This window comes from Urocampus carinirostris, chromosome 10 (genome assembly GCF_059441175.1).
Source record: "Urocampus carinirostris isolate Australia breed hairy pipefish chromosome 10, RoL_Ucar_1.0, whole genome shotgun sequence".
Taxonomy (NCBI): domain Eukaryota; kingdom Metazoa; phylum Chordata; class Actinopteri; order Syngnathiformes; family Syngnathidae; genus Urocampus; species Urocampus carinirostris.
This window is the reverse complement of record NC_142358.1, coordinates 32,261,098-32,284,462: the sequence shown is the minus strand read 5'-3', so window position 1 is coordinate 32,284,462 and position 23,365 is coordinate 32,261,098. Positions and strand designations below refer to the sequence as shown.

The window sequence follows — 23,365 nt, the reverse complement described above, 5'->3', positions numbered from 1 at the left end:
TTGGCATCTGTTCGTAAAGACAAATCTTAAATGCACATTTACTTATTTTATTACGAAACAAAATCGTAAACTAAGGGAAGCCTTTATAAAATAAGGATTATTTTTTGGCTCTCAAACGGCTCACTTGCTTTGATGCATTATATTACGAATTATTATGTTGTATAAAGAAGTTAAGAAAAAAAGTATAAAGTATAAAAGGAGAAAATGAATAAAAGACAGGTTTGTGGTTATCCCTTTAATCGGTATATTACCAACAATAATTTGATGCAGAAAATGAATTAATAATTTGATTATTAAAACTGAATGAATATATAGACTTTTATTATCTATTTGTCACCAATTTACAATTTCAACCTCGATAACACTACATTTTGCGGACCCATAGATCTCTGTTGGGACCCATAGATTTTTGAGCATGCGAGTCCCCGGGACCCATCACTTTTCAGAGGTAAAATGAACACTGTCCCATTGAAGTCTGTATACAGCGGTGAATTGGTCCAGGTGTGAAACTGCATTCACTCAACTGTTAATGTAAACCAGTTAACACATTCAATGCCAAATATGAATTGTTGGTGAATCAATGTGTATAGTTTAGAAAAGATCCTTGTCTTCTGTGGTTATAATATGCTGGGTAGGCTACTAATGGAAGCTGAATGATAAAGCATAATACTGAAAAACAAATATTTAAAGTTGACATTGTTTTACTGATTGGACCGTACTGAGAACAGAAAGTCTGGAGCCTGAGGACTCCGAGCCAAACTGAGTTTGACATCCTTAAGTTAAGCAATTTATTAAGGGGACCAGAGCCACTTAATCAATTATTGTGAAAATACTTTGATTTAGTGGCGCTTAATTCTGGCCCGGTACCTTGGTCAAGATCAATCATAGACCTCATGCAAAACAAGTTTCCGTTTCGCAAAGGTAGTGCTAACCTGCATGCTCGTTTCCCGTGACCTCTGAAAATACTACCGTAAATTCTGGACTATAGAGCGCACCTGAATATAAGCCGCACCCACCACATTTTAAGAGGAAAAACGATTTTGTACTTACACAAGCCGCACCTGTATATAAGCCGCATGCGCCCACATAAAAAAATGTAACACAAACACAAAATTAACCAAAACCCGACTTTAAGTCCCGCGATTGAAACTGAATGTCCTTTATTAAAGTACACGGTCCAAAAATCGCAGCCGGCAAAATGAACAGAAAATGATACCGGTACTTAAGGTTTGATGCAGACCTGCAGAGTCCGGGTCCTGTTGAAAGTAATCCAAGGAAAAAAGTGTATATTTCCAAAGGTAAGGTTGGGAAAAATATATATCCACTGTTGTCCGCCAGTTCCACAAACAGGTCTCACCTTTACCCCACTTCCCGTCACCCCTCGTTTGTTCCACCCCTTCTTTTTCATTAGCCCGTGTAAAGCATATCAGAATAAGTCTCTAAAAAAATACATTACAAAAATATATAGTTGCAAATACATATTATACATGGTTACACATATTTACAAAGAAACACGGTACACCGAGAGAGTTTTCAAAGCTTTAATAATAATAATATAACTTTCATCCCAAACGGTGCCTGTGACAGGGCAGTTAATGGTAGCAACACGCTCGCAACACAGTAAACGGGTCTGTTAAAAAAACATACCGTACTTGTAAAAATCACGGTAAACCGTCCTCATCTTCCTCCTTAGAACTGAAGCCTACAAAGTCATCTTCCTCAGTGTCGGAAAGAAACTTTGTCATATAGACGTCGTCCCATCTCCCGCAGCCTCACTCGCGCTGTCACTGTCGCTGGAACTCTCATCCACTCCTGATTCTGTGCCCTGCTCTCCGTCAGGCAGCAGACCGGCTTTTCGGAACCCGTTGGTGATGGTGGATTTTTTGATGTGCCTTTCTTTTTGCATTTTGCATGATGAGGGTATGTTTACGCTAATTTAATTTATGCACAAGCCAAAAAGTTGCAGTCTTCCTCGGCGCGTATATTCCACCGGTCTAAATCTTATCTTTTGTACTCGAGCGCCGCTGGCGGCCGTTGGAAAAATTACATAAATTGGCCGCAGGGTTGAACGTTTGGGAAAAAAGTAGCAGCTTATAGTCCGGAATTTACGGTATATGCTTTTTCAAATACAGACGCTGCCCTTCTTACGAACGGGATACGTTCCCAACAATCGTTCGTAAGTTGAATTTGTTCGTAAGTTGCTTCAGTGCTATATTTGGTATGGAATGTATCTTTAAGGCTTGTATAAGTAACCTGTATTGTTTTGTACTAAAAAAAACATTTCCTAAAACAATATGCTTTATAAAGAAAAGTAAAGTTAAGTCACCATTCAAATTCTTATTGTGGGTATTTATGAAAGGGTTTGTGTATGTGCCCTCTATTCCAAGAGACGTGGATGCGCCCAGGGTTCCAATAACTGAGGTGTTGCAACCATTGACAATGCAATCCTGAATTCGACCATCAGATGGATGTGTGACAAATGGTGCTCACACTGAACATCTTTGAACATCTCAGAAAACAATGGAGATGACAAGCTTTCCGGAATACCAGATGTGGTTTTATAACCTTAATGGTTTCCGAGATATTCAATGTCAAAATGTGCCCAAGATTTTTGAAAAACCCGTTATTGTAATATCTGGCGCAGTGGTTAGCGCGTGTGCGGCACAGTTCGAAGGTCTTGGGAACCTCCTGTGTGGGTTCAAATCCAGCTACCGGAGTTCCTGTGCGGAGTTTGTATGTTCTCCCCGTGCTTGCGTGGGTTTCCTCCGGGCACTCCGGTTTCCTCCCACATTCCGAAGACATGCATTTCAGGTGGATTGGCCGGTCCAAATTGTCCCTAGGTGTGAATGAGCGAGCGAGTTGTCTGTCCCTGTGTGCCCTGCGATTGGCTGGCAACCAGTTCAGGGTGTCCCCTGCCCACTGCCCGATGATTGCGGCGATGGGCTCCAGCACCCCCGCGACCCTACTGAGGATAAGCGGAGATGAGATAATATCATAAAGAACAATTTTCTCCTTTATTTGCAACAAAACCCTCAACATCTGATCTACATGACTGTCTCCTTCCTTTGTAGTCTTATCTGTTTTTGGCGCTCTTCTGGAGGACAAAACATGTGATTAGGGCTGAACCCATCTGCACGGCAACATCCACTCTTGTTACTATTTGCAACTTCATCGAACAACAGCCTCTCTATTCCGAGCCCATTTAGTCAGCCTGTAATTACTTCCTTGCGTCTTGCCTTCTCCTGCCTTGATCTTCTGCCCCGCTGGGAGCAAACGATGTTAGTTGACCGAACTTTGGGATGAAAGAGCTTGAAAGGTGCACCAAGACAACGAGAGAAAAAGCGAGGTCTCCGGAGAGTAGATCAGAATTTAAAACGTTATTCGGTTGTTGGCACGTCGTTGAAGTGTTTGCATGGCTTTATCAAACCTGCTGGAATTATCGATAAAGAAATAAAAGTGTAAGTAAAAACAGATACAAAAATATTTGGCTATTTCGTACAAACAAATCGAATATCAATCTACCGTAAATTCCGGACTATAAGCCGCTACTTTTTTCCCAAACTTTCAACCCTGCGGCTTATTCAGTGATGCGGCCAATTTATGTAATTTCTCTAACGGCCGCCAAGGTAAGATTTAGACCGGTGGAATATATGCGCCGAGGAAGACTGCAACTTCTTGGCTTGTGCATAAATTTAGGGGCGGCAATAGCTCAGGAGGTAGAGCGATCGTCTTAGGATTAAGGGATCCCAGTTCGAATCCCGGCTTGTCCGTGTTACATGTCGAAGTGTCCTTGGGTAAGACACTGAACCCCCAATACCCCCAATAAGCAGGTTAGCGCCTTACATGGCTGCACATATCACGGCCGCTATTGGGAAATGTGAAGCACAATGTAAAGCGCTTTGGGAAGTCATTGACTTGAAAAGCGCTATATAAATGCAGATCATTTCAGATCATTTCATTTCATTTCAAATTAAATTAGCGTAAACATACCCTCATCATGCAAAATGCAAAAAGAAAGGCACATGACGCAGCTTTCAAGCTAAAAGGAATCAAGCAGTCCGGACGGTGTACCATGATTTTTACAAATATGATTTTTTTTTACCAGACCCGTTTACTGTGTTGCGAGCGTGTTGCTAGCGTGTTTTGAAATAAGGGAGCGTGGGACGACGACTATATGACAAAGTTTCTTTCCGACACTGAGGAAGACGACTTTGATGGCTTCAGTTCTAAGGAGAAAGATGAGGACGGTTTACCGTGATTTTTACAAGTACTGTATGTTTTTTTTTACCAGACCCGTTTACTGTGTTGCGAGCGTGTTGCTAGCGTGTTGCTACCATTAACTGCCCTGTCACAGGCACCGTTTGGGATGAAAGTTATATTATTATTATTATTAAAGCTTTGAAAACTCTTTCGGTGTACCGTCTTTCTTTGTAAATATGTGTAACCCATGTATAATATGTATTTGCAACTCTATATTTTTGTAATGTATTTATTTGTCTTTATTTTAGACACTTATTCTGAAATGTTTTGCACGGGTGAATGAAAAAGGAGGGGCGGAACAAACACAGGCTGACGGGAAGTGGGGTAAGGGTGAGGAACAGACAGACCTGTTTTGTGGACGCGGCGGACTATAGTGGATATATATGTTTTTGGAATGTGGGAGGAAACCGGAGTGCCCGGAGGAAACCCACGCAAGCACGGGGAGAACATACAAACTCCACACAGGGGGTTTGATCTCACGACCTCAGAACTGTGCCGCACACGCGCTAACCACTGCGCCGCCGTGCTCCCCGTATTGTTTTTATTCTCAATTAAATCTATTTGCATTTAATTTTGGAACTACCCTAGATTAACAAGCCAAGACATGTTTATTTGTATAGCCAAGAAGTTTCAATGGGCTACACAGACTACAGACTATTATTACACCCAGGGTTGGGTAGGGTTACTTTAACTTGATTACTTTCAATTACTTTTGGATTACTCCAATACCAAATATGCTAATAAAGGACAAAATAAACTAAGTATGAATAAAATTACTAAATTTTGTGCAGGCTTGGGGAGTAACGGAATACATGGAACGGCAAAAATGATGTTGGCAAGCTGTTTGGATTTATTTTCATTTTGTTTCTGTCGCATTTTATGTTAGTTTTGCCGGAGATCAAAGCCAGGAGAGAAAGCTTACCACGTGTTGTGAGTCATAATTTTATTCATATTTAGTTTTTTTTTGTCTTTTATTAGAATATTTGGTATTGGAGTAATCCAAAAGTAATTGAAAGTAATCAAGTTAATGTAACCCTACCCAACCCTGATTACACCATCCCTTGATCTAAATCCTACATGAGGGCAAGGAAAAACTCAAAACCTTGATTGCAATCATTAATAAGGCGAGCAAATACTTGTTCAGAAATACTACATAAATACCACCATTTTAATATTATAATACTAAAATACCACAATGTAAATATTACAACAGAAATGCTATAAAATGACTACTACGGAAATACTACAACATTTAAGCAGTCTTTCCACCATGTTCACTTTTCCAGTCTTCTCTTTGCTCTAAGCACTCCATAGTCCCCTCTTCCCTTCTTGAATTCTAATTAATTTGAGCTCATTAGGGTTCGAAGGTGTACTTTTTCCTGCGGATGACGAGCATACTCAAGTTCTAGCGGTCGCATCTAAAAGGCTGGGGCATTTCTCGGCTATAATAGCGAATGCTGCAGTGTGCCCACGGCCGAGTGAGCTGGAAAGCGACGTAGTGAATAATGCAGTGGCTAAGCGTAGCTTGGTCCGAGTCCATACCAACTCGTTAGCATGCCGCCAGACCTTGGTGAGAACGTCCCCGGGCATTGCCGGTTTGTTAGATGGGATGTTTTAAGTGCTTGAGGGGAAAGCTGAGGACGCATGTACATTTTGACTTGCAGTTTACTTTCAAAGCAAAATGTAACAAGACAGTAATCCATGGTTTATCGCGGTTTATAGGCATCAGAACCCTGCCGTTCCAAATAAAGCTGTCATATGATCCGGTTTGATAGGAGAGACGCTCATTTTTGAAATGTTTGAATAATCTCCTTTTAGAAGATATGCAGAGAAGAACATGACCAGAACATGTGTGTGGGATTGGCTGGGGATTGATGGCAGCGTGGGCAGTTTGAATGGACATTTAAAAAAATTCGGACATTCTTTGTTTAGTTCAATGAGCTCTGTGAATAATTTTGGTCTAAATGAGGCCCTGTTGCACGCATATTGAAGACGTATGTGTCACGGTTGCCCATTGCCCTCACTTGGCCCTGCCCGTTTGGGGCCAGCTGCGGCCCGTTGCCTGATTGCTTCTCTCCTATTTAAACTCAGTGCTCTCATTCACTCCTTGTCAGTCCGTCAACGAACCTCCGCACTTGCAAGACTTGTGTTTTGACTCTGTCCGGTATCGTGCTCCCGTCTCCAGTATCCGGTATCAATCCTGTCTGTCTCCTCCTGTCCAGTATCTTGCTCCAGTCTCCAGTATCTGATATCAATCTCATCTGTCTCCTCCTGCCTGCTCTCTTGCTCCATTATCTAGTATCCAATATCGATCCTGCCTGTCTTGCCTGTCCGGTATCTTGCTCCCATCTCCAGCATCCGGTATCGATCCCGTCTGTCTCCTCCTGTCCGGTATCTTGCTCCAGTCTCCAGTATCCGATATTGATCCTGCCTGTCTTGCCTGACCAGTATCTTGCTCCCGTCTCCAGCATCCGGTATCGATCCCGTCTGTCTCTTCCTGTCCGGTATCTTGCTCCAGTCTCCAGTATCCAATATCTATCTCGTCTGTCTCTTCCTGCCCGGTATCTTGCTCCCGTCTCCAGTATCCGGTATCGATCCCGTCTGTCTCCTCCTGCCCGGTATCTTGCTCCGGTCTCCAGTATTTGATATCAATCCCGCCTGTCTCGTCCTGTCCGGTATCTTGCTCCAGTCTCCAGTATCTGATATCAATCTCGTCTGTCTCCTCCTGCCTGCTCTCTTGCTCCATTATCTAGTATCTGATATCGATCCTGCCTGTCTTGCCTGTCCGGTATCTTGCTCCCCTCTCCAGCATCCGGTATCGAACCCGTCTGTCTCCTCCTGTCTGGTACCTTGCCCCAGTCTCCAGCATTCGGTATCAATCCCGTATGTCTCCTCCTGCCTGGTATCTTGATCCAGTCTCCAGTGTTCGATATCGATCCTGCCAGTCTTGCCTGTCCGGTATCTTGCTCCCGTCTCCAGCATCTGTTATCGATCCTGTCTGTCTTCTCGTGTCCGGTATCTTGCTCCAGTCTCCAGTATCCGATATCGATCTTGTCTGTCTCCTCCAGCCCAGTATCTTGCTCCAGTCTCCAGTATTCAATATCGATCCCGCCTGTCTCGTCCTGTCCGGTATCTAGCTCCAGTCTCCAGTATCCAATATCAATCTTGTCTATCTCCTGGGTCGTGAGTCTTTGCCTTGACAAAATAGGAAAAAAAACACAAGAAAGATTACACTCCTGAACAGTCGATGACAACAATACCCTCCTTAATCTCTTCTTCCTGTTCAGTCAATCTGCACCAGGCATGAGCCCTACCTAGAAAGAACTGACATAATTGTCTGCCATCTTGTTGCTACAGGTACCTAAAAACTCAAGAACCTGCGACAGGCTGCTCAAAAAAAAGGGGAAGAAAAATGGTACGGTTTAGTCACTTTGAGTCTCCAGAGTTTGTATTCTTCCTTGTGATTTTTAGCGCTTATTTTTGGTTGCATAACACAATAAGGCGACATCTAGTATTTGAAAATTACTCACTGTCCTTTTAAGCCACAGGTGTCAAACAGGCGGCCCGCGGGCCAGATCAGGCCCGCTAAGGGATTGAATCCGGCCCGCGAGACAACACTCAGAGAAGCGCAAGAGAAAAACAAGCTGCAGGTTGACTTGATGACTCTCTCTCTCTCTCTCTCTCTCTCTCCTCTCTCTCTCTCTCTCTCTCTCTCTCTCTCTCTCTCTCTCTCTCTCTCTCTCTTCCTGTCTCTGTCTCTCTCTCTGTATCTCTCTCTCTCTGTATCTCTCTCTCTCTTTCTGTAGCTCTCTCCCTTTTGCTCTCTCTCTCTCTTTTCCACCCCTTTTCTCCCACTCTCTGTCTCTTTCACTCACTGTGTCTCTCATTTCTCTTCCTTTGTTGCTCTTTGTTTCTCTCTCTCTCTGTGTCTTTTTAACTTCTTTTGCTCTAAATTCCTTTTTTCCTTTTCTCTCTTTTCTCTTTCTCTCTTCCTACCCTTCGTGCTTTCTTTTCCACCCCTTTTCTCCCACTCTCTGTCTCTTTCACTCACTGTGTCTCTCATTTCTCTTCCTTTGTTGCTCTTTGTTTCTCTCTCTCTGTGTGTCTTTTTAACTTCTTTTGCTCTAACTTCCTTTTTTCCTTTTCTCTCTTTTCTCTTTCTCTCTTCCTACCCTTCGCGCTTTCTTTTCCCTTTTCTGTCTTTCTATTTCTCTTTGGATTTCTTTCTTCCTCTCCCTTTCATTTCCCCCTCTCTCACGACTTTTTATCTCTTGTTTCTCACGCTCTCTCCTTCTCTTCTTTTTCTTTCTTTGTCCTGCCCTCTCTCCTTTTCCTTCCCTCTTTCTCTTATTTCTTTATCTCTCTTTTTCTTTCTCTTTAATCTACTAGTCCGGCCCCCGACAGAATGTTTGTTCTATCGTGTGGCCCCCGAGTTCAAATGAGTTTGACACCCCTGTTTTAAGCCTACAAAAGAATAGGAAGAAATAAAAGGTCAACTACTCCCATTACTTGTTTAAACAGTTGATACTATTTTTTTAATAAAAACCTGCTTATCCCTAAGGGCACTTTTGGTTGCCACCAAGATTGTATTTGGTTTTGTTGTGATCACTGCGGCGTGTCCACTAAATGTCAAAAGTGCCATGCACTTTTATGAATTGCACTTTTCCAGCTAAGAATAACATATACAGAATATCATGGCCTGCTTCCTGCTTCAATATACATTATTAAGTCAGAAAAACAAGGTCAAACACTTGCGGGGAAATATAGGATTATGCTTATATTTTGTATTTGTTTTAATCTACAGTATAGTCTGTGAAACTTTGACCTAATTGATGAATGAGGCTAATTGTTTCCCAGTGGAGTACTTGGAATTTCTGTTTTTTTCATCACTGTGAACAGACGCTGCCCTACTTACGAACGAGGTTCCGGATGATCGTTCGTAAGTTGAATTTGTTTGCAAATTGCTTCAGTACTATAATTTTTATGTTTAGGGTTTATAGAAGTATGTTTATGGCTTGAGTAAGTAACCAGTATTGTTTCGTACTAAAAAAAAAATAAACATTTCATAAAATAACAAGCTCTATGAAGATAAATAAAGTTAAGTTTAACTTACTTTTGGAAGATGCGCTTCAAGAGGTTGTCCTCCGTGGTAAAAAGTGTCCGAAAAAAGCGTTACGACCATTTTCTCAACCGCATCAAGCTTTCTTATTCCACTTTGGTTTCAAAAGAAACGGCTCGCCTCTTCTTTACACTTTTCACCAACCCTATCGAATGGATGAACGCGATATTAAACAATAAAAATGTTCTTAGCGCGCAGGATATAGTATACACATAGACAGTATCGAATGTTGATGCACAAACTAGAAAGAGAAAGTGGATTTTTTTTACTTCCGGGTGGATGCGGGGGACCTCTCACAGCAGCACACGCCTGTAGCGGCGGAAAGAAGAACTACATTAGGGTCATGTATTCGGAAAAAGGTGCACACAATACAAAATCTAACTTACAGCAATGAAACGGGACACAAGAAAGCGGCCATGTCCCTGGGGTCAGGGTGACACAACACACTCTTCTCTTTAACAGCAGAGCCCGACAGCTTTCACTGGTTTACCCCTGCTGCATCATACAGGCGCCCTGCCCATCCCTTAGAACACGTTCAACATCCCACTATCCTTTCACAACACCTCTCCATTCATTCTTATCACCAACAAGAGCTCTAGATTCCACTACATTTAGACCTCTTTCCTCCAGTGCACTCATCACACCATCCATCCATGTCAATAGCGAAGGCTGCTATGTATCAATGCTTTTTTGTATCCAAAACAATAATGATGGCAGTGTTAATCTAAATGTATAAGGTTAGATACTACATTAATTCATGGAATGTTGTTTCACTCAATAACACTTAAACAGTAAATAGAGCAATGTTAAATGACCTAAATATTGAAAAAAATGTTTGCCCACTGCTTAAAATGCAAATTTTAAGCAAAGCTGCATTTCGTTTCGTGGTCTTCTTGTATCCCTTCATCTTGAAATTAATTATACTGTTCATCTTCTGGGTCGGGCAGCACGGCGGCGCAGTGGTTAGCGCATGTTCGGCACAGTTCAAGTCATGGGAACCTCCTGCGTGGGTTCAAATCCAGCTCCAGACTTCCTGTGTGGAGTTTGTATGTTCTCCCCGTGCTTGCGTGGGTTTCCTCCGGGCACTCCGGTTTCTTCCCACATTCCAAAAAACATGCATTTCAGGTGAATTGGCCGGTCCAAATTGTCCCTAGGTGTGAATGAGCAAGCGAGTTGTCTGTCCCCGTGTGCCCTGCGATTGGCTGGCAACCAGTTCAGGGTGTCCCCTGCCCACTGCCCGATGATTGCTGGGATGGGCTCCAGCACCCCCGCGACCCTACTGAGGTTAAGCGGTGCAGCTAATGAGATGAGATCTTCTGGGTCATTAGATACTAAACAAATATATACATGTCAAATGTATTGCCTTGGCAAAGGTGGGAAAGAAATACTCATTCATTTGAATCATTGATAAGAGGGCAGTGTATTTTTAAATTATATATAAATGGAGCATGAACTAAATGGCTTAAACAGAGGCTGCTTTTTATAAATTACGTGTCATCTATTTCCCTCGAATTTGCTTACTATGAAGCACATGAATTCCTGTGCAAAAGGACAATTCAAATGCGTCTGATTAACATAATCCCATAAGTAGAAGTCTGTAAATCAAATTATGCAAGAATAGGAGATAATGCTATTCATACAATCCGCCAAAACTGGGCTACATTTTCTAATGTTACAGGAATAAAGGTTTTGAATTATTAAATTGTCCTTTTTTTGCCAGTTAGTAAGTTAGTTAGTTAATTTCCTGTTGTGTGCAATCATGCTGAATGTGTGTGAATGTTATAATGTCAATAAAAAGATAAATATATAAGTGTATTATGTGTCACGACCAGCACACAGGGTGAACCCAATCGCGTAACGCTTACAAGTTTTACTGTTCGCTGGACGCAGGAAGCAAGTCGCTCTCGGACTCGGATTGTGATCCGAACACGGAAGTCGATCTTCCGTAGCGAGCGATGGCGGTATCGGGGAAGAAAAAACTGGTCGGTAGCCGGGACTGGGAGAGCAAGGCGTGGTCGGGGTCGGAAACGAGACGTAAGCCTGGACGGGAGAGTAGAGTAGTCGGGATCAAAACCGGTCGTAGCCGTAGACAAACGGGAGCAAAAACGGAACAGGCGGGAGTCAGGATCGAAAAAGGCTTGCCATGTATAAACAGAGGTTCGCAGATGAACTGACAACAGGGGATTGACAGGACTGGGTTTAAATAGAGGCAGGGAGCCTATCAGAACCCGCAGTAGTTGGCGCCAAATGAGCGGGCACAGGTGAATCACATCAGTAATCATGACATTATGATTGTGAAAAAAAATCTAAAAGCAAAATCCAGAAGTGTGTTTAGACCTGATTGAATCTGCCATTTGTCGTAATGTCACACAATATTTGAGGTCATCCAGCTGATTGTGTATGCAGACGCTTCCCTAAGAGCAGGGTTGTCAAACTCATTTTAACTCGGGGGCCACACGACAGAACAAACATTCTCTGGGGGGCTGCACTAGTAGATTAGAGAAAGAGAAAAAGAGAAAGAAAGAAATAAGAGAAAAGGAGGGAGAGAAAAAGAGAGAGGGTGGGACAAAGAAAGAGAGAATAGGAGAAAGAGAGAGAAACGAGAGCGAGAGAATGTGAGAAACAAAAGAGAAATAGTGAAAGAAGGGTAAAGAAAGAGAGAACGAGAAAGAAAATCCAAAGAGAAATAGCAAGAAAGAGAAAAGGAGAGACAAGAGAAAGAGAGGAGAGAAAGGGAAAGCAAGAGAGAGTGAGAGAGAGAGAGAGAAATGAGAGAGAACATGAATAAAAGGAAGAGAGAGAAAAAGAAGGTAAAAAGACATAGAGAGAGAGAGAGACAAGAGGAACAAAGAAAGACAAAAAGAGACAGAGAGAGTGAAAGCGAGATAGATAATGAGAGAAAAAGGGATGGAAGAGAGAGAGTGAGTGAGGGAGAGATAAAGAAATGCAAGTGAGAGACGTCTGGCTTTGGCAACATCAAGTGGACATATTTCAACTTGCAGCTCGTTTTTCTCTTGCGCTTCCCTCAGCGTCGTCTCGCGGGCCGGATTCAATCCCTTAGCGGGCCTGATCCGACCTGCGGGTCGCCCGTTTAACACCCCTCCCTTAGTGTAAAAAAACAAAAAACAATTTTCTTCAGTTCTGCAAAATTATAATATTAGATGGATGTTGTTCATGTAAAGAAATCAATAGCAGAAATGACGATTTTACAGAATCTCGTTAGGCTACTTTTGCTTTTGTGATGCATGATTTGAAATAACGCTGTCCAATTCCTCTTGAAATTATTTGTTAATTGTGTTTTAAAATAACCTTGATATGTTTAGTCTTTGTTCGGTTTGGAAATTTCGGAATTTCGGTTCGTTTGGCAATTTGCATACTCGGCAGCCAATCAGAAGCCTGCACCGAATAACTTCGTGCTTCCGGACTTTCCCGAGCCTTATAAGGTCGTGCATTTGCATATCATTTCCCAAAGTAGACGCACAGAAAACACAAGTAAAATCGTAAAGTGGTTAGGAATCAAGCCAAAACCTCAGCCCCAGAAGAAAGATTCAAAAGAAGCGAACAAAATTTATGATGCTTCACTTTGCCTCCATTCATATTACTTCTACTTTGTGCGTTTCCATTTGAAGTGGAGTAAATAAGGACGGAGTGTCAAGAACAGGACCAGGACCCAAAAGCGTGACGTCTCTCACACAAGCCTTTCATTTTACGGGAAATGAGGAGTAATGCACGTTAGGCAGCAGTCTGGCGTGGAATGATAGGAAGCCAGAGGCCGACGAGATCGATACCAATTGACCGAGCAGATATCGGACAGATGGGATCGATACCGGACAGGACGGAACGGACAGGATTGATATCAAAACAGGGTTTCGGAATTAAACTGGACAAACTAGACGGGAACAAAACTGGAAACCGATATTAAACAGGACAAAATAAACGGGAACAATACCCAACAGGAAATACCAACAGGAAACAGGACCGATTCAAAACCTACGTCTTGCAGGGCAGAGGTTCGTCGAGGAACTGACAAAGGAAGAGTGAGAGCACTGAGCTTAAATAGACGGAAAGACAATCTGTCAATGAGCCGCAGCTGACGCCACACGGGCGGGGCCAATTGGGCACCATGGCAACCGTGACACTGAGTATTTTACTGATGACAGTTGCTAGAAGTTACAAAGGAAGCTCATTTACCTATGAATAATATGAAATGGTTGAAATGGGATTAGCTGTGCCTATTATAATTTAATCCAGCAGAGTGAGCCTTGTTTTTTTTTTCATTTTCGCACATTTACTGCATTTCCTTTACATCTTTAAGCAATGATGTAAGTCCATAATATATATAATAAACACTGGGCAATAGAACCATGAAATAAGAATCAAAATCTTCAAGAGTAAGGGCAGCACGGCGGCGCAGTGGTTAGCGCTTGTGCGGCACAGTTCATGTCATGGGAACCTGTCGTGGGTTCAAATCCAGCTCCAGACTTTCTGTGCGGAGTTTGTATGTTCTCCCCGTGCTTGCGTGGGTTTCCTCCGGGCACTCCGGTTTCCTCCCACGTTCCAAAAACATGCATTTCAGGTGAATTGGCCGGTCCAAATTGTCCCTAGGTGTGAATGAGCGAATGAGTTGTCTGTCCCTCTGTGCCCTGCGATTGGCTGGCAACCAGTTCAGGGTGTCCCCTGCCCACTGCCCGAAGATGACTGGGATGGGCTCCAGCCCCCCCGCGACCCTAATGAGGATAAGCGGTACGGCTAATGAGATGAGATGAGATGAGATCTTCAAGAGTAATACTTTACAAGGTAATCTAAAAGCCAAACTGCAGTAAAAAATGGTTTATGTGTACTGGTATAGCATATTTGGATATTTTCTATATCCAAAGGCAGAACTAAAGTAACATATTAAGCACTTTAGCGTGCTCTGAGAGGTTTGCGTCCGGGAATTTTGCAAAAGGGATATTTTATTCAAGCCTTGGTGGCGGCAAGGCTACGCTGAGTTCGGGGGGTAACAAACGGTGAGAGCGAGAAAACTCGATAATGAAACCGTTGGGAAAGGAAGAGACGAAACAGAATCAGAGTTGGAAAAGACAAAAACGGGGAGAAAGGGAGTTGCTCAGGTAAGTCCGAAAAGTTTACGAGGACAGTTCAATGACCCAGAAGCCAGAAGTTATTTGTGGGATATTATAATTCCCTTGAGGGGGCCTGCCCTGGATTGAAACTCTATAGAACACTGTGCTCAGCACAACAAATCCCAAGAAAAACACTTGATTAAAAAAAAGATCGGGATCAGAAAATATCAAGATAACCCGGCTACTGTAGGTTAGCCTCACAGTTCAATGCCTGTAAACTCATATGTTTTCCCTGTACAAATGCTTACGATCTTTCGACTTACGAAAACTGGAGATCGATGTTCCCTGTAATTTTCCACGGGTCTGAGCGTTCACACAAAGTAGGTGAGCAACGCTTGAAACAACAGTGAGAAACCGTAATCCCAAGTGTGGCAAGATAATTCATTACCAAACATGTCCAAAACTTGACATCAAGTTACATTTTATAGCTTGCCACTCCTTGCACATTTGCTCTCTGCACTATTGTACTTACAGCGTTATTGTTACAGTGTTAATGTTACTGTTTACCTGACTTGTTAACCTGAATGCCCATTTTGCACATCTGGTTAGCTACTCCTCTTTCACTATCGGCACTATGGTAAAATACTATACGTAGCCATAATACAATACAACTTTTACTTATATCTGTACATTCGAGGAAACTGTGCGGGTCAGATGTATCGACATTTCGTTCTGTATACACGTGTACTAGAATGACAATAAAGTAGATCTGAATCTGAATCGGAATCTGAATCATTTTGCTGAGTTTCCGGCAATGCAAAATGATTTTTCTCTTTTGAATGAATTGACTCATGTACTATTGCAAAGGTTGTACGGCCTACAGACGTCGTTTGTTCTTACAATTCTTTCACAAGATATCCATTTCTTTTTATTTCCTTACATATTTAGTCGCATAATATTAACATTTTTGGGGGATTATTGAGTCGGTTGTAAGATACAGAACTGTACTTAATCACATTTTTTAGTGGAAGTACAATGTTGGCAACAAGATTCACTTGATATAATTGGAAATTATTTGAATGCAACACAAACTTTTTCTTCTTTTTTCAGTGTTTTTTTTCTCCTTTTTTTAAAAATTCCTTTAAAAAAATCTCATAGTGTTTATTTTTTCCGAGCTGTTACTTTTTTTCTTTTTGTTTTCTATTTACTTTTTTCCTACATTTCTTTCTTTTCTTTATTTATGGCTTTTTTTCTGAAATTGTCCTTTTTTTCTCTTCCTTTTGTTTCTTTTTTTCTCAGCTTTTCACTAATTTTTCATTTTGGTATTTTTTTTCATTTTTGTTCTATTCCTCCATTCCTTTAAGTCATTTTGTGCATAATTTTACATAATATTTGGTTATGTTGGGATTAAAGAAGCAAAACAACCTGAAAAGCCGTTTAGGACCCGAAAGAGCCGGTTCCTTTTAGTGAGCCGAGCCGAAGAAGCCGGTTCTCGACAAACTCTACTGACTTTACTTTTCAACTTCGTTCGACATTGACTTCAAAATACCGCATTTCGGACACAGCGTCAGGGGAACCCGTGTATTTTTACCTTCATGCACTATAACTTTGACTTGAGTCGCTTCTTAATTAGTAATTTTGAGCCCTCATTTTTGTGCGCTGGCTAGATTTTCTTGTGCGCTGAGAATGTGTGAGCAGTGCGCAATTGCGCACACGCGCAGCTTAGAGGGAACACTGCTGGAGATGTGAAATTTTTTGGGGGGGATGTCGAAAAATATCTAGATAGATAGATAGATAGATAGATAGATACTTTATTCATCCCCTAAGGGAAATTCACATTTCCAGCAGCATCCCTGAGCTGAGAACAATACAATAATAAAGCCAAAAGAAAACAATATACAAATACCCAGTGTGACGTGCAAATGCCCACTTTAGCATGTTATATAGATTAACTAAATAGTGCTACACAGAACACATAATGCAGTAAGATCCAATGTAGGTGGTGTGGTTTAATGTGGGCCTTTACTCTGCCGGGTGGAGTTAAAGAGCCTCATGGCATGAGGAAGAAAAGATCTCTTCAGTCTGTCCGTAGTACAAGACAGTGACAGCAGTCTGTCACTGAAACTGCTCTTCTGTCCGGAGATAATGCTGTGAAGCGGATGCGATGGATTGTCCATGATTGACCTCAGCTTTTTCAGTGCCTGTCTCTCAGCTGCTGTTGTTAGGCTGTCCAGCTCTTTGCCCACAACAGAGCTCGCTTTCCTAGCCAGTTTATTGAGACGAGAGGCATCCTTCTTCTTGACGCTGCCTCCCCAACACGCTGCCGCATAGAAGAGGGCGCTTGCCACTACAATCTCATAGAATATTTTCAGGAGCTTTTTGCAGATGTTGAAGGAGGCCAGCCTTCTGAGGAAGTAAAGTCGGCTTTGCCCTTTCCTACATAGAGCTTCTGTGTTGGCAGTCCAGTCCAGTTTGTTGTCCAGCTGCACACCCAGGTATTTGTAGGTCTGGACAAATTCTACACATTCTCCCTTGATGGTTACAGGAACCGGGTGAGTTCTGGTTCTCCTGAAGTCCACCACCATCTCTCTGGTCTTGGTGGTGTTTAGGTGCAGGTGGTTTGCGTCGCTCCATCGGACAAAGTCCTGAATCAATTTCCTGTACTCCTCCTCCTGCCCGTTTCTGATACATCCCACGATCGCAGTGTCATCGGCAAACTTTTGCACATGGCAGGACTCAGAGTTGTACTTAAAGTCCGATGTATATAGAATGAATAGGAACGGAGAGAGAACGGTCCCCTGCGGAGATCCTGTGCTGCTAACCACGGTGTCCGATGTACAGCCCCCCTGTTTCACATACTGCGGTCTGCCTGTCAGGTAGTCAGTAATCCATTCTACAAGGTGTGAGCTAACTCCCATCTCTGTCAATTTGCTACTCAGTAGCAGAGGCTGTATGGTATTGAAGGCACTAGAGAAGTCCAAAAATGTAATCCTCACAGCCCCCTTCGCCCTATCCAGGTGAGAGAGGGATCGGTGTAACATGTATAATATAGCATCCTCCACTCCCACCTTCTCCTGGTAAGCAAATTGCAGTGGGTCGATGGCGAGACGGACCTGTAGCCTCAGGTGGTGCAGCAGCAGCCGCTCCATGGTCTTCATCACATGTGATGTCAGGGCGACTGGCCTGAAGTCGTTGAGTTCCTCTGGTCTTGATTTCTTTGGGACTGGGATGATGCAGGATGTTTTCCACAGCTGAGGGACCCTCCCCTGTTCAAGGCTCAGGTTGAAGATGCGCTGTAGAGGGTCTCCCAGCTCAGACGCACAGGCTTTCAGCAGTCGGGGGGATATTCCATCCGGACCAGCTGCCTTGCTGGTTCGTAGCCTTCTCAGCTCCCCACACACCTGGGCTGAAGTTATTTTTAGTGGGGGGATGTCTTCCATGCTAGTGTCCAGAGGGGGAGGGGGAAGGACAGCTGCACAACTCAGGGGTGAGGATGAGGCGGAGTGGTCAAACCTGTTGAAAAAGTTGTTCAACTGGTTGACTCGCCCCACATCTATATCCACAGCCACTCCCTGCTTGGTGCTGCAGCCAGTAATTGTTTTCATCCCTTCCCACACCTCCTTCATGTTGTTATTCAGCAGCTTTTTCTCCAACTTCCTCCTGTACTGCTCCTTCCCTTTCCGGAGCTGGACTTTGAGCTCCTTCTGTACTCGTTTTAGCTCCTGATGATCACCATTTTTAAAGGCCCTCTTCTTTTGGTTCAGAAGGCACTTGATGTCTCTCGTGATCCAGGGCTTGTTGTTGGCATAGCAGCGTACAGTCTTTATAGGAACAACATTGTCCATGCAGAACTTAATGTAGTCAGTAGTGCAGTTTGCCATCTCCTCAATGTCCCCACTGCTGGACCCTAGCAGGACATCCCAGTCCGTACATCCAAAGCAGTCTCTCAGAGCCTGCTCTGCCTCGGTGGACCATTTTCTAAATGAGCGTGTGGTTGTTGGTAGCCTCCTCACTCTTGGTTTGTACTGTGGTTTAAGCAGAATGAGGTTGTGGTCTCCTTTTCCAAGGGCAGGCAGTGGTTTAGCGCTGTATGCATTTTTTATATTCGCGTACAGAAGGTCAATAGTCCTATTTCCCCTGGTCTTGCAGTTCACATACTGGACGAAAGAGGGCAGTGTCTTATCAAGAGTCACGTGGTTGAAGTCCCCTGAGATTAAGGCCGAGTCCCATTCTTCGCACTTTCACTCGCTATGTGCCCTAGTCACTCGGTTTGCGCGTTCACGTGAAAATGGAGTGTGTCCCGATACTCTCAAGTCCGAGGCAGAAGTGACCTCAAACCATGTCGTAACCACTTCAAGACCGAGGGGGCTCCCTACCTCACTTGGCGGCGAAGTGACTACCCAGAAGGCTTTGCGAATTCTCAATATCAACAAACATGCCCGGAAAGGAACCGCACAAATGTAAGTAGTTTTCCACAACCACGCATGTATTTGCAACAAAATGTATTGAGATATCTTAGTTAGACGTAAATGCAATAGAAAATCGTATTTTCGCGTTAAAACATGAACATTGCAAAATCGCTACTTTACGAAGTGCACAAATCTACCAAGGGAGCTGCCAAAAAATAATCTTCACGCTACAAACTCTAAAGTAGGATAACTGCAGAAAATCATGGTTCAGCCCATCCCTGTTTGTATCTTAAACGAGTCGTGCTTTTACATGTACATGGCCAGTCGCTAAAGGAGCATAGTCAGAATAACGTTCTGGACATACGCGCTTGTTTACTGCACACAATTTCGGGTGTCGTGTTTTATTTACAATATGATTATTTCATGTGAGATCAGAATGCATTAGTTTTCATCATGCATTATGAGTAATGTCTCCGAATTTCACGTGGAAATACAGTTGAAACAAATTACTATCACACAGTCCACTGCCTTCTCTGTAAACACATATTAAGTAAACTAATTACCTTTTCAAAATGTTGTCCAAATGTGGAGACAATTCTAAAGCATATGTGATGCTGGCCAATAGAAGGATCTTACAGCCATAAGAATAACATGTCAATTTTGTGTATCTATTCACTATCAAATAATTATCCAGAACACATCCTATAATTTCTCACATCAACTTGTTGAGCATCCTATACACAGTTGTTTTTGTGCAATACACAAGCATTAAGTAATTCTTGTTTTTTCCACCCAACCTAAAGGCCACTGTAGAACGTCCCGTGGAAGAGCTGGCCACCATCACAGCTACCACGCCATCCACACCGACGGGCACGTCGTTGGCATCTTCTAATCCGGCGCCAAACCCCAAATCACCCAGAAAAAAAAGGAAGCACGATACACTCCTTGACTTTTTGAAAGCGGAGTCTGCCGGAGTGAGGAAAAGGCTCGAGGAAACTGTGGCCAAAACTGAGCGGTTCCCGTCCTTTTTGGGAAGCTCGTGGACAAATTTCCAGAACAGTGACATCCCTGCAATGTTTCCCTTTGTTTTATAAAAGGAAAATATTTTATTTTATTAAGAACTCAATGAAGTTCCAGTTTGTGTTTTCCAGCTTTATGGAAGTATTGGTATATTTTTGTTACAATTTGTGACATATTATTTATTTACTATTATGTATTTCGGCCCAATGTGATTTTGTTTTTCTGAAAGTAAACTATTATTTAAACTGGAGTGATTTGTAGTTGTTTTCTGTCCAACAGTCACATAGTTCACACACAGTATCTCACATCATTATGAAATAAACCACCAAGGTGTTACTCAAAATAAAGATGTTTATTGAATAGTAATGCAGAAAAGCATGGAATGCAAATGTGGGTCTGACTTCCAAAGCCTAAAACATGGCTTTTGGGCAATTTATTCCATATTAACTGTGGACAATTCTGTGTATCGTGGACCTGGGAACCCTGAAGACCCGTGACACCACACGGTAGGACAGACCGTGGGCCAGCCAGTATAGGCCCTCCAGCCATGGCCCTGTTCCCTCTTTAGCAGCTCCTGCAGGGCCCACATGACCTTCTTGCTCAACCTTAAGTCCTGAATGAGTTTTGACTTCACATCGAACCATAAGCACAGGATGGGAACATTCCTGTCCAACCTGTCCACGCTTATGGGACAGCCACTCTGGAACACAATAGATAACAGACAATTTAGACATAAATGTGGGCATAGATGATGTAAGCATCATGAAAACATGTTGAAATGAGCTTTTTTATATCCAATGACAACTCTTTTGAATTAAATTCCTTATGAACCAAGGTTTTTGGGTCGTACAGGGAAGTTTGGTGACGATATTATGTCAGCTTAAGGGTCAGGTGGACTGTTCTTGTGTTTGTTTACTTTTCATCATGTCACACACTAAAGACCCCTACTATATGTCATAAAATGGCATTAAGATACTAATAAGTAGATTGCCATTTATGTCTACACAAACTAGGGTAATATGTGAACGTGCATTGTATGTTAACTCTTACTGTATATGACCGAACGGGTCATTTTTTTAATGAGTGTACGTACCTTGTAAAGATGAATCAGCACTACATAGCGCCGAAGCTGTCTTCAGTATAGCACATTTCTCCTCCGTTGATTGGAGACACGGAAAAGATGAAGAGCTTTCAGGCAATCGGTAATAACACAGCAGTAGCGGGCATTTTTAACGTTGCACGAACTCTCCAACTGACACACTACAGGTTGAGACTCGAGTTGTTTACATGTGACGTAGACCAATACGTCACTGAGGTCTACAGCCAATTAATATTACCGCCATCTCCTGGACAGGGGTGGAACCTTGCAAGTCTTGTCCAAACCATCTCCACTTTGCACTCCACCGGCGGAGGGCACTCCTCTATCGAGGGACCTCACTGGAGGGTCCTCAGGGCCGAGTGAGAGAAATGGGATTGGGCCTAACATTGCAGCCTCCGGGTGTTGTGTCTGGAGTTTTGCCACCGCGGAGTGGATGACGTCACACGCTACTTCCGCATCAGCGCGCGGTGGGATGTAAACAATGACAGCAATGGCGTGTCCGAACTCTCTGGGCATGTAATAGGGACGGAGACTTACAGCCAAAAGTTCGACATCACGGCAGCAGATAGAAATCTTGGTTTTTACATGCCCGGGGTTACACCACCTCGTGTTCACGTAGATAGCCAGTCCCCCTCCTTTGCGCTTCCCACTGACTTTTGTCCCTCTGTCAGCCCGAACAGCGCAGAAGCCGTTTAGCGCGATGTTAGCGTCCGTGATGCTAGGCGTGAGCCACGTTTCCGTAAAGCAAAGCAAGCTGCACTCCCTGTATGCTTTGATGTCTTTCACAAGCACAGCCAGTTCGTCGATCTTATTCGGTAGGGAGTTGACATTCCCCATGATTATGGACGGTACCGTGGGCTTATATCGCCACTTCGCCGCTAGCCGCTTAGCCTTTACTTTAGCACCGGCTCTGCAACCCCGGTAGGGTCGCCTTACCTCGTTAGGTAAAAAAGGGACCGTGCCGGCTCGAGAGTTCCTCAGGTCGAGGAGTAGGTTTCTTGAATATACGTATTTTTGCAAGTTGAAACCCATATCCATAGGATAGAAAGTAATCCAAGTGTTGCAAGGCACTGATAAAGTAAGCAAAATAACTAAACAAATAAATAAATCACAAAAGTAGCGAAAATACACGGGAGCTGCTGGAGTGGCTGCCATTCGTGACGGCGCCGGAATTAAGTTAGATTTGTATTGTGTGTACCTTTTTCCGAGTACAGGACATTACCGTAGTGCCTCTGTGAGAGGTCACTTAGCATCCACTCCGAATAAAAAATCCGGCTTCTACTTCCTAGTTCGTGTGTAAACATTCCATACTGTATCTCCAGTGCGCTAAGAACTTTGACTTTTTATTGTTTAATATCTCGTGCATCCATCAATATGGATAGTGTAAAGTGTAAAGAAGAGGCGAGCCGTTTCTTTTGAAATGAAAGTGGATTAAGCAAGATTAATGCGGTTGAGAAAATGGTTGGATCGCTTTTTTCCTGCCACTTTTTATTACGGAGGAAGTCGCCTACCTTTTGAAGCTCATCTTCCAAAAGTAAGTTAAACTCAACTTTATTCATCTTTATATAGCATATTATTTTATAAAATGTTTTTTTCGTACAAAACAATAGTTTACTTATACAAGCCTAAAACATACTTATATAAACCTTAAACATACAAAATATAGCAACTTACAGGCAACTTACAAACATATTCAACTTACAAACAATTTAGTAGGGCAACGTCTGTATTTTGTCAATTTTTTTGATCATTTCAAATTATGTACGCCGTGTAATAATCTTCGAACAGGACTTTTTTTTAAAACAGTTTATATTTTGTTTGACCAATATCGTCTCGCCCACTTTTCGACACTAATCCCAGAATGTTTTGTTCACTCGTGGAAGACGACAACGTCATTGTGAATTGATTATATTTTTGTAGTACATGGACAAATGTTATCCTCAATTAAGCATTTTTTTACGCGTATTTTTTACAAAAAATATTTGTTTTTGCTCTACATAGTCTGTCTTGCTGTGAGTAAATACTGACCCTTGTGTCAGGACCAGAACGGAGACAGGACCCACTCGCTTAACGTTTCTTACAGTTTTATTGGGAAGTAAGTAAAGGATTGCACACACAATCCGGTGATCGCTGGTCGCGGGAACCAGATCGCTCTGAACGCGGAAGTGGTATTTCCGTGGCGAGCGATGGCGGTGTCGAGAATGGAAAAACAGGTCAGTAGCCGGTACAGAAGAGCAAAAACGTGGTCGGGATCGGAAACAAGTCGAAAGCCAGGAGAGGAGAGTAGAAGTGGTCGAGATAAAAAACGGATCGTTACTCGGGACGGGAGAGCAGACGTGGTCGAAATCAAAACAGATCTTAACGGGAGACAAACAGGAGCAAAAAACAGGGCAGG

General features: G+C 42.9%; 1 protein-coding gene and 1 long non-coding RNA gene across 3 annotated transcripts in view; one reads left to right on the top strand and one right to left on the bottom strand.

Annotated features, from left to right (window-relative positions):
* The window catches only part of kcnab1a (potassium voltage-gated channel subfamily A regulatory beta subunit 1a), a 141,953-nt gene that overhangs the window by 63,037 nt on the left and 55,551 nt on the right, over positions 1-23,365 (top strand). The window lies entirely within an intron of this gene.
* LOC148358758 (uncharacterized) lies at positions 20,274-21,344 on the bottom strand. Its single transcript, XR_015851540.1, has 3 exons — positions 21,209-21,344; positions 20,965-21,131; positions 20,274-20,571 (listed from the first exon to the last, which is right to left on the bottom strand). It is a non-coding gene; the product is annotated as an uncharacterized LOC148358758 (long non-coding RNA).